Source organism: Ranitomeya imitator, chromosome 6 (genome assembly GCF_032444005.1).
Source record: "Ranitomeya imitator isolate aRanImi1 chromosome 6, aRanImi1.pri, whole genome shotgun sequence".
In the NCBI taxonomy this organism is placed as follows: Eukaryota; Metazoa; Chordata; class Amphibia; order Anura; family Dendrobatidae; genus Ranitomeya; species Ranitomeya imitator.
In genome coordinates, this window is record NC_091287.1 from 138254326 (window position 1) to 138269853 (window position 15528).

The window sequence follows — 15528 nt, forward strand, 5'->3', positions numbered from 1 at the left end:
GAGTAAACCTTGGATACAATGGCAGAAACATGCTACACACATCCTATTCTAGAGGGGTGGTCATTATGATACATAGGTCTTTGCGATGGTCGGTTCAAATGGTTAAGAGAGACCTTGAAGATAGATTTATTTTTATTTATGCATTTATAGATACGGTGCCTTATGTATTGCTTAATATTTATAACCTGCCTTTGGCTAAAATGGATGTACTTCAGCAGGCTGCGATCTTTGTATGTTATGCATGGGTGATTTTAATATGGTGCTTAACATCTATTTGGATAGATTGAGTGCTGCAAACTCTTGGCCTAGTAGCCAGGACACTAGTATATTGGAGGCTTTTATAACGGAGATGGGCTGGGGAGACAGCAACATCCTTTAAAGAAGGAGTTCTCCTGTTATACGCCAGCTGTTCGTTGTTTGTCCGGAATTGATCATGCATTTGGAAATAATACTGTACTATCGGATCTGCGTGAGATTGAATACCTCCCTAGGGGCGGTGTCAGACCATGCTCCATTGGTGATGTCCCTTCGTTTAGATGGCCCTAACAGATCCAAAAGGTTCCTCATACACCCATTTTGGTCATTCCTTATAGGGGAGCAAGATAGAATAGTAGACCAATTAGAGGTATTTATAACAGACCATGCTAATTTCCCCGATATATTGGTAGTGTGGGATACACTTAAACCATATTTAAGGGGATGTGTTAGGTCTACGATTTCATATATTAAAAGAGAATCCTGTATTGGGGAGCAGAGTTTTGCTGAGGAATGTAAATTGTTGGAAGTTGAATATATGAATAACCCCTCTGATGATTCATTGCATAAATGGCTTGGTGTGTGAAGACACATTTCAAATTACAAAAGCGGCTCAATCCTCATACTGTGATGGTGTGCTAAGCATACCAATAGTCCAGCTACGCGTTTCGATCTCTCACGATCTTTATCACAGCTGATATAATTAGACAGGTGCATAGGTCTTATACTTGCTACGGACCAATCATACTGCACATTTTCATCACATGATTATCTATCTCTAGGTCCTTTTGCTTTAATATATGAATGGGCAGATTCCCTACTACAGCCACTAGTGAAGAGTATGCCGGGATATTTAAAAGATTCAAGAGACGTGTTGGGAGCCATATCAAATAAAGTATGGAGGGATGAATATTCGTGGCTTAGTTGCGATGTCGTCTCATTATACACATGCATTCCGCATGAGATAGCTATGAAAGCATTAGAATATTTCCTGAAGGAGTTTAGTCAATATTCAGATGATTTAATACATTTTTGGTTGCAGGTAATTTTTTATCTATTAAAACATAACATATTTTTATTTGATGAAACAATACACCTGCAAAAGAAAGGAGTCCCTATGGGAGCCAAATATTCACCTTCCCTTGCAAATATTGCGATGGCATTTTGGGAGCATGAATTCATATTTTCACATGACAATCCGTATTTACAGTATATGATCTGGTATGGCAGATACATAGACGATACCCTCCTGTTTATATGTGAATTTTATATTATAATTATTATTGTTGATATAGTTGATGAATTCTGGTATGACAGATACATCCCCCTCACAAATCATAAGGGTATCGTCTATGTATCTGCCATACCAGATCATATACTGTAAATACGGATTGTCATGTGAAAATATGAATTCATGCTCCCAAAATGCCATCGCAATATTTGCAAGGGAAGGTGAATATTTGGCTCCCATAGGGACTCCTTTCTTTTGAAGGTATATTGTTTCATCAAATAAAAATATGTTATGTTTTAATAGATAAAAAATTACCTGTAACAAAAAATTTATTAAATCATCTGAATATTGACTAAACTCCTTCAGGAAATATTCTAATGCTTTCATAGCTATCTCATGCGGAATGCATGTGTATAATGAGACGACATCGCAACTAAGCCATGAATATTCATCCCTCCATACTTTATTTGATATGGCTCCCAACACGTCTCTTGAATCTTTTAAATATCCCGGCATACTCTTCACTAGTGGCTGTAGTAGGGAATCTGCCCATTCATACATTAAAGCAAAAGGACCTAGAGATAGATAATCATGTGATGAAAATGTGCAGTATGATTGGTCCGTAGCAAGTATAAGACCTATGCACCTGTCTAATTATGTCAGCTGTGATAAAGATCGTGAGAGATCGAAACGTGTAGCTGGACTATTGGTATGCTTAGCACACCATCACAGTATGAGGATTGAGCCGCTTTTGTAATTTTAAATGTGTCTTCAATAAAGAAATTCGTTTAAGGAGCTGGGACAACACCATTTTTTTTTCTTCAGTGCTCTTTCTGGATAATATAGAGCAATCTGTTCCAAGAGCAATTGACCTTAACAGTTTGGGGGAATTGTCTGGTCTTAAAATTAATTGGAGTAAATCTGTGATCATGCCGCTAGTAAATAACATAACTGTACCTGTGCTATGTGGTTTACAGGTAGTACAAAAATGTGGATATTAAGGCATCATAATTAATCAAAATCCGATTAGAGACCTTAGGGATAATATATACCCTATTGGAGATATGATGAGTTAAAAGTTTGAGATATGGTCCCCACTTCTCCTATTTGTGGCGGGCACAATTGGATTAAATAAAATGATAATTCTTCCCAATACCTGGCACTGCACCCGGCACTCAGGAGCGGAGCGTGAGGCTGCATGTATTGCTATGCGGTCGCACGCTCCGATCTGAGTGCCGGGTATTGACGTGTGAGACTCATCCGAGTTTCTCGCATGTGAGTATGAGCCCTTACCCTGGCGATAAGCTGCTGCAAGATATTGTGGCTATTCATTAAGGTGCTTATGCCAGAATTCTAGTGTAAACATTTTTAATAACGCGCAATATTTTTGTACAAAAATGATGTTACGTTTACACACCAGTCCCAGCCAGCTATGCCAATATGTATGTGGCATGTGCAGGACGGAGTGTGGTCACACTCGCCTATCAAATTCATCATAAGTTACACCACTAAAGTGCACTACACCAGTCTTAAAGGGGTTGTCCGGTCAAAACCGATAAGTCTGCAGTCACTCTGTGTGACAGCTGACTTATGAATCCCCCCAGTGCACACACTGTGCGCTGTGGGGATTCGCCGGTAAAGGCCTGGGAAAGGAGGGTATGTATGAGATATACATGCTCCCGGCCAGTGGATGCAGACTCACTCTCCATAAACTTGTATGGAGCGAGGCTGCGCCCTCCAGTTGCCCATGCCCACTAGTGGTTTATGACACTGATCAGGCCGTTGCCTCGGCTCATCACAAGTGTATGGATCGAGGCCATGCCCACTAGCCGGGAGTATGTATAGCGCTTACATATCCTCTGGGCCCAGGTCTGAAATACCCACAGTTCACAGTGCGTGCGCTGGGGGAATCATAGTCAGAGTGGCTGCAGACTTATCAGTTTTGACCACAGAATCCCTTTAATGAGTTGCCCCCATTCTCCTAGTATTTGTTAGTGCTCGGAAATTTAGCATTCGTCGCCTCAGCTGCATGATTTATGGCTGCTCGACAGAGTGCATACATGTGGGAATTCCATAACAAAACAGGCATTCCTCACATGTATTCAGCCTATCTAACAGCCGTAAATCATGACGCTGCGTAGAGGAAAACTAAATCTCCGAGCACTAACAAATACTCGGAGACCACTCGAGCATGCTCGGGAAAACCCGAGCAACAAGTACACTCGCTCATCATTAGTACTGATCCTTTCACTACCAGTATCTGTACATTCTGATATCAAAGTAACTCATGGTAGGCAAATAGTCTGAGGAAAAGCAGGGGTTTGGAAGCCACTTACTGTACATGCTGCTTTTTACAGGAGTGAAGACAGATTCCTGAATAAAGTGATTTGCAACATTTCAGAACTTTATATGCTGGACAATAAAATAAAAAAAAATAAAGTTTAGTTCCTCTTGAAATTGTTGAAAAAAATCTGTCCAAGAAAGGACCCAGAATGCTATGACAGGGCTGACCAATTCCGATTTATTACCAAGAGGATAAAGCACAGAGGTTTCCCTTGCAACTGAGACCCTGGGAGAGGGGAATAGAAAAGCTCAGGATGGATATTTTCTTGTTCCCATTGGTTTGTCAGGTTTTAAAGGGAACCTGTCACCCACAAAATCGAAGATGAGCTAAGCCCACCAGCATCAGGGGCTTATCTACATCATTCTGTAATGCTGTAGATAAGCCCCCAATGTATACTGAAAGATGAGAAAAAGAGGTTAGATTATACTCACCCAGGGGCGGCCGATCCAATGGGTGTCGTGGTCCGGTCTGGGGCCTCCCATCTTCAAAGGATGACATCCTCTTCTTGTCTTCACGCTGCGGCTCCGGCGCAGGCATACTTTGTCTGCCCTGTTGAGAGCAGATCAAAGTACTGCAGTGTGCAGGCGCCGGGCCTCTCTGACCTTTCCTGGCACCTGCACACTGCAGTACTGTGCTCTGCCCACAACAGGGCAGACAAAGTACGTCTGTGCCGGAGCCGCAGCGTAAATACAAGAAGAGGACGTCATCGTAAGAAGATAGGAGGCCCCGGACAGCGACGCCCATCGGACCGGACCGCAGCGGGACCGCCCCTGGGTGAGTATAATCTAACCTCTTTTTCTCATCTTTCAGGATACCTCGGGGGCTTATCTACACCCTTACAGAATGCTGTAGATAAGCCCCGGATGATGGTGGGCTTAGCTCATCTTCAATTTTGGGGGTGAGAGGTTCCCTTTAACGTTTGCACAGGTGGAAGACATGGCCACAGTCATTATCCTGCTTCCCTACAGGGGATTCCAAACTAAATGAGCATCAAGTCTTTCATTTCCTAAAAGTAACCCCCTAAAGCGCCCGAGTTAAAAGTCAAAAGTGCATCCAAAGGGGAAGTTGCATTCTGGTAAGTGAAAGACAATGTGGTGCTGAAGTCAAGGACCTATGCTAGCTGCCTTCCCATGTTAAAGGGAGTCTGTCACCACAAAAATCGGACCCGAAACGAACCGGGACCACCCCTGGGTGAGTATAATCTAACCTATTTTTCTTATGTTTCAGGTTACATCGGAGGCTTATCTGCAGCAGTACAGAATGCTGTAGATAAGCCCGATGCCGGTGGCCTTAGCTCATATACGATTTTTGGGGTGACAGATTCCCTTTAAGCGATGCCGAGATTTGTGGCATATCAGGACTTCTCTGCTGTCCCTCTTTGTACCATACTGTTCATGTTTTGGATGAGATACTGTTAGCTGTGCTCACTGATTTCTCCCTGGGGTCACAGCTATGCAAAAATCGCGATCATCACTAAGGCTTCTTTCACACTTCCGTCGGTACGGGGCCGTCACAAAGCGTTGGCGCGACGTACCGACGGACGTTGTTAAAATTCGGCACATTGTGGGCAGCGGATGCAGTTTTTCTACGCATCCGCTGCCCATTCTAAAGTCGCGGGGAGCAGCTAGAGATCTCCGCCCGGGCATGCGCACTCCAAAGTGCAGGATGCGACATACGAAAAAATGTTCCCTTGAACGTTTTTTCGTGACGACGGTCCGCCAAAACACGACGCATCCAGTGCACGACGGACGCGACATATGGCCATACGTCACGATCCATTGGCAATACAAGTCTATGGGAAAAAAAACGCATCCTGCGGGCACATTTGCAGGATGCGTTTTTTTTCCCAAAACGATGCATTGTGACGGATCTAAAAAGACAGAGGTGTTAAAGTAGCCTAACCTGCTCCTCTTATCACCTTGTCATTCCTTGTTTTCTACAGTTCATGGTTAATGTTAAGTAAATATTATCTTATTGGTGAACTTCTTTCTCAGATTACATATAAAGGTTGCATTCTTTACACCCAACATCTGACCTGAGCGCAGTCTAATAGAAGGATCAGAGAGGCTACCGGTGAGTGACATATTCACATCGATTTACTATGTGTGTTTGCGGAGGGCAATATCTGAGAAACAATCTAACATTTTATTGATTTTCTATTATCTATTGACCTATATTTGTTAAACAAAGAACATTCACAGAGATTTTAGTTGGTAAATATTCTCAGCGCTTCGTCCACACTTGCATGTAACCTTGGTAAGGTTTCCATAAAGATTTTACTTCTGTTACTTCATCTTTATTGTGCATATTTGTATTCATATTTTTATATTCCACATATCTTAGATGTCTCTGGGTGTTTTATGTACATATACAGTGCAAAAAAAATTCTTTACAAGTTCAACAAATCCACAAAATTTTAATATACAAGTGCTTTATTGTAGATATGTTGTTCCAATTAGTATGTCGTCATGTCACTCTAACATTTTATCACCTTCTCCAGCCATAGTCCAGTTTAATATTTTTGATCATCTCCCTCATTGTGTACAGTTTAAATAGTGAAATCATTGCGGTGGATTTTACATGTAAAGTTTTTTTGGGTTTTTTTTGCCACACAAGAATAAAGATTTACTTGGCTGGCACTATATATATATATATATATATATATATATATATATATACAGTGGGGCAAAAAAGTATTTAGTCAGTCAGCAATAGTGCAAGTTCCACCACTTAAAAAGATGAGAGGCGTCTGTAATTTACATAATAGGTAGACCTCAACTATGGGAGACAAACTGAGAAAAAAAAATCCAGAAAATCACATTGTCTGTTTTTTTAACATTTTATTTGCATGTTATGGTGGAAAATAAGTATTTGGTCAGAAACAAAATTTCATCTCAATACTTTGTAATATATCCTTTGTTGGCAATGACAGAGGTCAAACGTTTTCTGTAAGTCTTCACAAGGTTGCCACACACTGTTGTTGGTATGTTGGCCCATTCCTCCCTGCAGATCTCCTCTAGAGCAGTGATGTTTTTGGCTTTTCGCTTGGCAACACGGACTTTCAACTCCCTCCAAAGGTTTTCTATAGGGTTGAGATCTGGAGACTGGCTAGGCCACTCCAGGACCTTGAAATGCTTCTTATGAAGCCACTCCTTCGTTGCCCTGGCGGTGTGCTTTGGATCATTTTCATGTTGAAAGACCCAGCCACGTTTCATCTTCAATGCCCTTGCTGATGGAAGGAGGTTTGCACTCAAAATCTCACGATACATGGCCCCATTCATTCTTTCATGTACCCGGATCAGTCGTCCTGGCCTCTTTGCAGAGAAACAGCCCCAAAGCATGATGTTTCCACCACCATGCTTTACAGTAGGTATGGTGTTTGATGGATGCAACTCAGTATTCTTTTTCCTCCAAACACGACAAGTTGTGTTTCTGCCAAACAGTTCCAGTTTGGTTTCATCAGACCATAGGACATTCTCCCAAAACTCCTCTGGATCATCCAAATGCTCTCTAGCAAACTTCAGACGGGCCCGGACATGTACTGGCTTAAGCAGTTGGACACGTCTGGCACTGCAGGATCTGAGTCCATGGTGGCGTAGTGTGTTACTTACGGTAGGCCTTGTTACATTGGTCCCAGCTCTCTGCAGTTCATTCACTAGGTCCCCCCGCGTGGTTCTGGGATTTTTGCTCACCGTTCTTGTGATCATTCTGACCCCACGGGGTGGGATTTTGCGTGGAGCCCCAGATCGAGGGAGATTATCAGTGGTCTTGTATGTCTTCCATTTTCTAAATATTGCTCCCACTGTTGATTTCTTCACTCCAAGCTGGTTGGCTATTGCAGATTCAGTCTTCCCAGCCTGGTGCAGGGCTACAATTTTGTTTCTGGTGTCCTTTGACAGCTCTTTGGTCTTCACCATAGTGGAGTTTGGAGTCAGACTGTTTGAGGGGGTGCACAGGTGTCTTTTTATACTGATAACAAGTTTAAACAGGTGCCATTACTACAGGTAATGAGTGGAGGAAAGAGGAGACTCTTAAAGAAGAACGTACAGGTCTCTGAGAGCCAGAAATCTTGATTGTTTGTTTCTGACCAAATACTTATTTTCCACCATAATATGCAAAAAAAATGATAAAAAAACAGACAATGTGATTTTCTGGATTTTTTTTTCTCAGTTTGTCTCCCATAGTTGAGGTCTACCTATGATGTAAATTACAGACGCCTCTCATCTTTTTAAGTGGTGGAACTTGCACTATTGCTGACTGACTAAATACTTTTTTGGCCCACTGTATGCAAAATGTTCATTTTGTCTGATTTTTCTCTTTATAGGTATATTTTTGAGTAAAATGTAAATTGTTCTTTTATTCTATAAACTTATCATAACATGTCTCCGAATTTCCAAACAATAAATGTTGTATTTTTTTCTGACAAAGAAAAATGGTCAAAATTTAAAATAAAACAGTGCTTTCAGACCTCAAATAATGCAAAGAAATCACGTTCATAATCATTTTAGAAACAACAATACTAACGTTTTAACTCAGGAAGAGTTCAGAAATCAATATTTCAATCAAAAGTCTCTGGTAGACTTTTGATTTAACAGGCTTTAAAATAGATCTCTTTAAGAGTGTGAGAAAGCTCCATCTTCATAAGTTTTTTTCATAAAGATAAAAAACTAATTTCTAGTGTTTCTACCTTTATGACAGAGCTGGATACTCCCCCAATGTTAGAAAATAAGATAGGATCTTTGGGTTTTATGGCGTATCCAGCCCAGGATAATGCAGATAGAGATGATTCAATATTGTTACTAAGCTTAAATGATCCTTCTATGCTGCAATCCACTAGTACAGAAAATATACCCAATTCCCAGATAAAACCATTTAGAGGTGGCATTCAGTCGCGGTTTATGCCCACTGTTTCTCCTGGTAACGTTATCGACCTTTTTCAAGATTTGGTAATAAGGGATGTAGAGGCAATCCTTTATCAAACACCTAATAAAAATTTGAGTAATAAAGAATTACGAGATGAGTGGAGATTTGCAGAGATGGGACGATATTGTTATCAGGAGAGCAGATAAAGGAGGTAATATTGTGATATTGGACAGGGATTATTATATAAAGGAAGCTCTCACACAACTAAATGTTCAAACTACTTATTGTTTATTGCCTAATAACCCTACCCAAAACTACAAAATAAAACTGAGGACTTTGTTAAGAAAATATGTAGAGAAGGGAGTACTACCAAAGAAATGTGCAGAAAGACTTTCACCGGAATATCCGCAATTCCCATATTGGTACAGTATACCTAAGGTCCATAAATGTATGAAGGAACCACCAGGGCGACCTATAATCTCCGGGATTCATTCGGTTACAGAACCTTTATCCCAGTACATTGATTGGTTGCTGAAACCATTGTTACAATCAATTCATTCTTATATTAAAGATTCAGGAGATTTGGTATTAGCCCTAAAAGAGATTGATTGGCAACCCACATTTTCTTTGACATCTATTGATGTGGTAAACTTATATACCCGTATTCCGAAAGAAAAAGGTGTGCTAGCAATTCAAAGAATTCTCTTAAATAGAGATTTAGATTCTGACATAATTTCATTTATTGTAGAAACTTTAGATTTTATCTTATCTAATAATTCCTTCAAATTTATGGACAAATGGTATAAACAATTAATCGGGACTGCAATTGGTACGCCCACCTCCTGTACCTATGCAAATCTTTTTTTGGCAGTCTTTGAAGACACTTACATTAATAACATTAATAATCCTTTCTTGAAACATATTCGTTTCTTCACAAGATTTGTGGATGATATTATGATAATTTGGGATGGAAATGAAGCCGAATTGAATGAATTTATAGAGTATCTTAATGTCTCTAATACAGAGAATATGATGTTCACATCATGTTATGGAGTCAATAATCTTGAATATTTGGACGTAAAAATAGAAATTGCCGAAGGTGAAATAATAACTAAGGTTTTCAGAAAACAAACCGCAAGGAATAATTTGTTACATTTTGATAGCGATCACCCGATTCATACTAAGAGAGGGCTTCCTTATAGCCAAATTGTTAGATTACGAAAAAAATTAATATTAATAATAAAATTTTTGATGAACAAATTAGTGAGTTAAAATCACGCTTCATAAATAGAGGCTATCCGCAAAGTATTTTAAGAGAAGCTGAAAACCGCATTAATAAATTTTCACAAGGAGATTTCTTAAAAAGAAAAAGAAGAGTAAAAGAATCTCTTGTTAAAAGTGATATAGATAAATGTTCTTTTTGTTTTAAACACAGTAACCTAGATAGTACCATACATGCTTCTATTCGTAAAAATTGGCACGTGTTACAAACAGACAAAGATCTTATATCTATACATTCTAGCGCTCCTAAATTTGTATACAAACGTGCTCATAATTTGTCAGATCTGTAGGTACACAAGAGAATCTCAGTGCCTAGAAACACCTGGTTAACCAGTAATGCGCCGGTAGGAAATTATAGATGCGGTAATTGTAGATTCTGCCATCTCCACATAACGCATAACCCTATCCAAATCGCTTCTGTTACGCACAGCATTCGGGACTTTATTTTTTGTAACAGCAAATTTGTCGTGTATGTTCTGTTCTGCCCCTGCCGATATTTTTATATCGGAAAAACAATAAGACCGCTAATAACAAGGTTTAAAGAACATTATAATTCGATTACAACGGGCAAAGGTTGCTTAACCCCTTAGTGACAGAGCCAATTTGGTACTTAATGACCGAGCCAATTTTTGCAATTCTGACCACTGTCACTTTATGAGGTTATAAATCTGGAACGCTTCAACGGATCCCGCTGATTCTGAGATTGTTTTTTCATGACATATTGTACTTCATGTTAGTGGTAACATTTCTTCGATATTACTTGCGATTATTTATGAAAAAAACGGAAATATTGCGAAAAATTTTAAAATTTTGCAATTTTCAAATTTTGTATTTTTATGCCCTTAAATCAGAGAGATATGTCACAAAACAATAGTTAATAAATAACATTTCCCACATGTCGACTTTACATCAGCACAATTTTGGAAACAAAATTTTTTTTGTTAGGGAGTTATAAGGGTTAAAAGTTGACCAGCAATTTCTCATTTTTATAACACCTTTTTTTTAGGGACCACATCACATTTGAAGTCATTTTGAGGGGTCTATATGATAGAAAATAACAAAGTGTGACACCATTCTAAAAACTACACCCCTCAAGGTTCTCAAAACCACATTCAAGAAGTTTATTAACCCTTTACGTGCTTCACAGGAACTGAAACAATGTGGAAGGAAAAAATGAACATTTAACTTTTTTTTGCAAACATTTTAATTCAGAACCATTTTTTTTATTTTCACAAGTGTAAAAACAGAAATGTAACCATAAATTTTGTTATGCAATTTCTCCTGAATACGCCAATACCCCATATGTGGGGGTAAACCACTGTTTGGGCGCACTGCAGAACTTGGAAGTGAAGGAGCGGCGTTTGACTTTTTCAATGCAGAATTGGCTGGAATTGAGATCGGACGCCATGTCGCGTTTGCAGAGCCCCTGATGTGCCTAAACAGTGGAAACTCCCCACAAGTGACACCATTTTGGAAACTAGACCCCTTAAGGAACTTATCTAGATGTGTGGTGAGCACTTTGAACCCCCATGTGCTTAACAGAAGAAAAAACAAAGTCCAGCTCACCATATCGACATTCCCAAGGGCTCGGAGCACGGAACCGCTGTGTCAGGGCGTAGACAAACAGGAAAGAGAAGGAGATCCAGCTCAACGATATAGTGAAAAATCGATAGTTTTATTTCACTTCAAAATATAGTGTAAGGATAAAACATCAGCATACAAAAAAATTAAAAACCAAGGTCAACGCGTTTCCGGTGACTAAGCACCCTTAATCATGATACCTGGTACATGGCATGTCTTATACTTTTATACTAGTATCCGGTCGTCACACCGGTGTTACAATTAGTAAAATTGGTTAATCAAACCAAGTAGACACACATGGTAATAGAAGTAAGACATGCTTGATGGAAAGACTGAAACAAATGTTCTAACTGGACGAAAATATAAAAAAATGACAGAAATTGTATGAAGTATATAGATCACATGTATGTGAAAGGGTTACATGCAGGATGGAAAAATAAACAAAATTGCATTGTAATAATAATAATTAGATAGATCTGAGAATATATTGGCAATATGCAATGTCAAATATAATAAATTCTCATAGCAATATGAAAAAAAGACTATATTGATCCTTAATGGACATTAGATTAGTAAAAGAAAAAAATTTTCGGCCAGAAAGCATATAGCATATTGGGAGGAATGCTATTTCAAAAGGAAAACTATCCATGGTTGGGCACAAACTCGTATGAGTTCTTAATTCAGAAATGTGGCATACATGTGGATCTCGTAATGAGAAGAGCTACAAGCTTCTTCAATTCCAGAGACACCCTTAGAATGTTGCGAGCTCGCAAACAGCTATGGATGGAGGAACAGAACAATAAATGGCAAGTTAAGAGCTGTTAGGGCCAGAATAAATAAGATCAGATAAGAACACAGCTGCAGACGTCGTTACAATGTGCGTCCGGCAACCAAGGGGGAACAGAAGGGCATATCAATAGCTATTTGCCTTGAAAGAGAATATGCGAAATATGTGAACTACACATTCAGTTGCTAAATGTCGGGAAAACAACTTCACTATCCATAAACCAACAAGATACTAATAAAAGAGCATTAGATCTTTCCTTTTGTTTAAACCATGTGGAATTCTTGTTCCGAGTTTAAAGATCCACCATGATTCCCTATTTCTCAGGGTCACCTCAATGTCCCCTCCTCTGAATGGTTTATGAATTTTTTTCAATCGCATAAATTTTGAGTGACTCAAGATTAGATTGATGGTGATTAATGAAATGTTGTGAAACTTGTGATGTGTTTCTATTGGCACTGATGTTCTCAACATCGTAAATATGTTCACGAATACGTGTTTTTAAAGACCGTATAGTACTCCCAACATATTTGAGATGGCATGCCGTACATTCCATGATGTATACCACATTTTTGGTGTTGCAGTTCAGGAAAGTTTTAATGGAATAAACATTCTGGTCACTGACATCAGTAAAATTACAGCATTTTCCCGAATATTTGCAAGTTTTGCATGCCACCGCACCACATTTATAAAAGCCTTTTGTGCTAAGCAAATGGGAAGGCTGTACGGAATGGGCATGAAGAGAACTCGGTGATAAGCTAGAGCCTAAAGAGGGGGCTTTTCTAGACACAATTCTGTATCCGTTATTCAGGATTTCCGCTATGTCAGCATCCTCTTTGAGAATAGTCAAATTATTAGTTAGTATTTTCTTAATTGCATTAAATTGATTACTGTACTGGAAGACCACAGTGATTGGATTTTGAGGAGATAAACTTTGGTTTTGTTTGCTGTGAAAACGAGGTCGTCGTGCGACAATTTTTTCTGCTCTATTTAAATGCCAATCACTGTAGCCTCTCTGCACAAGTCTTTCCTTTATGCCCTCAATCTCTTGAAAATAATCCCTTGATGTACTGCAGTTACGTTTTGCTCTTACCATTTCCCCTACAGGGATACTTTTAATGGTGTGTTTAGGATGGTGACTATCTGCACGCAATATTGTGTTTCCTGCTGTGGTTTTTCGAAAAGTGGAAGTAACAATAGGAGTGTTAGGTATGACCTTTAGTTTTAAATCTAGGAACTCTATACACATGTGGTCTTGACGTGAAATAAATTTAAGATTGAATGGATTACAGTTGAAATAATTTGTTAAATCCTGTGCGGTAGATACATCGGAATTCCAGATAAATATCAAATCATCGATGTATCTACCGTACCATCGTATGCAATCTTTAAAGGGGTTCTCATCGTTATATATGTAAGATTCTTCCCACCAACTCATAACCAAATTGGCGATGGAAGGTGAGTATTTGGCACCCATTGAGACACCGCTAATTTGCATGAAATATATTTGATTAAAGCAAAAAAAGTTTGTGGTCATAAGGAAAGAAGTGACCTCTATGACATAGGACTGAAGGTCTGCCGAAAAATCGCTATATTTTTGCATGTGAAATTTAAGGGCGAATATCGCCACTTCATGTGGTATAGAAGTATATAACGAGGTGACATCTGAAGTGATCCATGAGAAATTCGACTGCCATATAAACCCCTCCATGAAATTAAGAACATCGGTGCTATCCCTTAGGTAACCAGGTGTTCTCTGGACGAGAGGCTGGAGGAGCAGATCCAACCACTCCCCCAGCCTCTCACCCAGAGACCCAATGCCCAATACAATCGGCCTCATAGGTGGTGGATATTTATTTTTGTGGGTTTTAGGTAGGGCATACAAGATTGGGGTCACTGGATTAGCAACCTTCAGATAATCACTTTCTTTTTTATTGAAAAATCCCATACTGAACCCCTCATCTATAAGATTATAGATTATGTTTTGTATTTGTGCAGTGGGGTTGGCAGGCAGACGCTTGTACACAGTCGGATCCAAAAGCATGTCATTAACCCAGGTGATGTAATTAGGCTTATCCATTGCAACAACGGACCCACCCTTGTCAGAGTTTTTAATGACAAGGTCATCATTGTGTTGTAGTTCCCGTAATGCTTTCTGTAACCTAGGTTTAAGATTACTGCTGTGCAAGCGTCTGTCCCGCACACCTTCAAAAAGGCTCCTCAACTGAGATTCTATCACATATAACGTTGAGCCGTGAAAATAAAAAAATCGCATTTTTTCTACAAAAATGATCTTTTTCCCCAAAATTTTTATTTTCACAAGGGTAACAGGAAAAATTAGACCACAAAAGTTGTAGTGCAATTTCTCCTGAGTACGTCGATACCCAATATGTGGGGGTAAACCACTGTTTGGGCGCACCGCAGAGCTTGGAAGAGAAGGAGTGCCGTTTTACTTTTTCAATGTAGAATTGTCTGGAATTGAGATTGGACGCCATGTCGCGTTTGGAGAGCCCCTGATGTGCCTAAACAGTGGAAACCCCCCACAAGTGACCACATTTTGGAAACTAGACCCCCCATGGAACTTATCTAGATGTGTGGTGAGAACTTTGAATGCCCAAGTGCTTCACAGAAGTTTAGAATGCAGAGTCGTAAAAATACAAAATATTTTTTTTTCCACAAAAAAGATTTTTTAGCCCCCAAGTTTTTATTTTCACAAGGGTAACAAGAGAAATCGGACCCCAAAAGTTGTTGTCCAATTTGTCCTGAGTATGCTGGTACCCCATATGTGGGAGTAAACCACTGTTTGGGCGCACGGCAGAGCTCGGAAGGAAGGAGCGCCGTTTTGGAATGCAGACTTTGATAGAATGGTCTGCGGGCGTTATGTTGCGTTTGCAGAGGCCCTGATGTATCTAAACAGTAGAAACCCTCCACAAGTGACCCCATTTTGGAAACTAGACCCCCCAAGGAACTTATCTAGATGTGTGGTGAGCACTTTGAATGCCCAAGTGCTTCACAGAAGTTTAGAATGCAGAGTCGTGAAAATAAAAAATATTTTTTTTCCACAAAAAAGATATTGTAGCCCCCAAGTTTTTATTTTCACAAGGGTAACAGGAGAAATTGGACCGCAATAGTTGTTGTCCAATTTATCCCGAGTACACTGATGTGCCATATGTGGGGGTAAACCACTGT

General features: G+C 39.5%; 1 protein-coding gene across 1 annotated transcript in view; it reads left to right on the forward strand.

Annotated features, from left to right (window-relative positions):
- The first annotated feature begins 5844 nt into the window (after positions 1 to 5844).
- The window catches only part of TGM4 (transglutaminase 4), a 99412-nt gene continuing 89728 nt past the window's right edge, over positions 5845 to 15528 (forward strand). Inside the window, exon 1 of the mRNA XM_069730145.1 lies at positions 5845 to 5903. The gene's annotated coding sequence lies outside the window, so the exon portion shown is untranslated. The remainder of the gene's footprint in view (positions 5904 to 15528) is intronic.